This window comes from Montipora capricornis, chromosome 11 (genome assembly GCF_036669925.1).
Source record: "Montipora capricornis isolate CH-2021 chromosome 11, ASM3666992v2, whole genome shotgun sequence".
Classification (NCBI taxonomy): domain Eukaryota; kingdom Metazoa; phylum Cnidaria; class Anthozoa; order Scleractinia; family Acroporidae; genus Montipora; species Montipora capricornis.
In genome coordinates, this window is record NC_090893.1 from 39213426 (window position 1) to 39215925 (window position 2500).

Consider the following 2500-nt stretch of genomic DNA (forward strand, 5'->3'; position numbering starts at 1 on the left):
ATTTTAGAAGCGGGAAAACATCAATTTTTACCTATGATCGGCGTGACAAATTATACTTGTCTTTTTTGTCTCTTCTGTGTCCACATATCTTTTATATCACAAAGAATAACAGTTGCCATTAAACATTTGAGGTATTGTTGACTTATTGAATATGCCTTATATGTTATTATTTTTAGTGGAAGGAGATTCACAAGATATTTCTGCTTTTCCTGCTTTAACATTCGATGGTGTTGTGCGATACTCCAAGGAGAAGTCTGGTTGTACTACTACCTCAAAAGTTTACAAATTTATGGCAGAACCGGGCTATCTACAGGATATCAAGGGTAAGTATCATGTTTTCGAATGTACGAGAATATAAAAGTAATAGTTCCAGCATCAGAGAATTAAGCTTTTATTCATGAACAAGACATTTTGAGGGTAAATCTTACACCTAATAGTTAAAAATGTTGGATCTCTTGCAGTGAACTATACTGCAGAGACGGCTAAAGTGAATGCTAAATGCTTTAGATCTATGAAGAAGAGTGAGCCCCCTCACATCATGGAGGTATCTGCAAAGATAAGCGATGCTTCTCTGGCAGGAAAATGTTCCTGTGTTGCAGGAATAGGGGGATACTGTCATCATGTAATTGGTCTGCTGTACTACCTGGCACTTCTTAAGCAACTTGGTCATTGTTGTTTACCTGATGAACTTACCTGTACCAGTATGAAACAGCGATGGAGTGTTCCAAGGGGAAGGAAAATTGAGCAAAAGGAAATTCAAGATGTTTTGGTTAAAAACCCCCAGATGGGAGTACTGTACAGTAAATTCATCAAAAGCACTCTTTATTCCCCTGCTACTATGTATGGAACATGGACGAAAAATTATTTTAGCCATTACACACCCCAGCCTCTCATAGCAAACCCTGGTTCCTAGTAAAGAACAGATGAAAAATGTACCATTTGTGCCATGTAGATATGGGAATGTGCCAAAAGGCTGTGTGTTATCATACCAGCAGAGGATGTCAACAGACTATGTTATAAATGATTTCATATGCACTTCTTTTCCAGAATTGCCACTGGACAATTCAGAGGAAAGGTTTCAAAACAATTGTTCAATCTGTTTGGATAATAAGCAACAAGCTGCATTTGAAGCACTTTCCATCACCCTAGAGGCATCTCTTAAAGTTCAAGAACAGACCATAACTCAATCTTCAAGCAGCATCTGGTATCTTCTTCGAAAAAAAAGAATCACCGCTAGCAAATTTGGCTTGGTTGCCAAACGAGTGTCACATTTTGACTCTTTAGTAGGCCAGCTCAATCCCAGCAGATATGTCCAAACCAATGCCATGAAAAGGGGGATTGAACTTGAGGCACATGCTGCCATGGTTTATGCAAATTCAGCAAAGGGGGACGTGTTAATCGTTTCCCTTCAGGTTTGGTTATAAATCCGAAGTGAGCATGGCTGGGCTACAGTCCTGACCGAAAGGTTTATGACCTGGATGCAGTTAATGGTGGAAAAAATCCCTTTGGCCTACTAGAAGTTGACAATGTCAGACACTTGGTCAAAGTTCCTGTCTCCAGTGCATATACTTTGAAGACGACAGACATTTATTATTATAAAGTGCGATTCCTACTTTGTCTCACTGGTCTGGAGTGGTGTGATTTCTCCTGTTTTATCAAAGACAATTTATATGTGTGTCAAAGAATAATGTTTGATCAGTTTTTTTTTTCAGGAGGCCAAAGACAAAGTAGACAGTTTTTTCTTTCAATATTGTTTGTGCTGATGAATATATTAATTTTGTCATATTCAGGATCACTCGGGAAAACATGGGTGAAACGTTGGAGGCACAAGTAATATCTTTAGACATGTATTAAACGCAGCATTTTGATTTTAACTGTATCGAATGTATTCTGATTCGTGCACCTGTCAATGATAAGCCCCAGGAGGGAGAAAGGTGGACCCAGGACATTTAAGATTCTCACCTCTGGGATTAGAATTTCACAGAAGACAAATTTCCATGAGTGGGCGGTTCTGACAGGGAAAGGGGTATGTTTTTGGCATGGGAAGGGGTGTGTAGATACTAGCAACCATGCTCTGGTTAGGAAATTTGACATTGAAACAGACTAGAATGTCAAGTCCCCTGGGGTATGCCTTAGGTCCCTCCCTTAACTCCCCTTTGGTTGAGCATTTATTTGTGTATTGTGAATGCTTAATATATTAGGAATACCATTTATGCATTATGAATACCATATATAGCAAAGACCACTCTTGAATATTCATAATGTACCCATCAATAATTTTACCAAAGTTTGTTACTAGTTAGAGTTATTTCGGTAACCCTATTCAAAGTCAAAAAGGGAATTACTTAGTGTCTATCACTACAGGTGTCTTCATGACCAATAACCAATTTCTTGTAATCACTCCACAGCTGTTCATTTTACTTGTCATTTTGAGATAATATTAGGGGACCCTGAGTAATATTAGGGAGCCACTGTGTACAGCTGGTTTACAGAACCTAAT

The 2500-nt window shown here is 38.6% G+C and overlaps 1 pseudogene; it reads left to right on the forward strand.

The window, feature by feature from the left end:
- LOC138023474 (uncharacterized) overlaps positions 1-1763 on the forward strand; it is a 5312-nt pseudogene extending 3549 nt beyond the window's left edge.
- Positions 1764-2500: the final 737 nt, after the last annotated feature.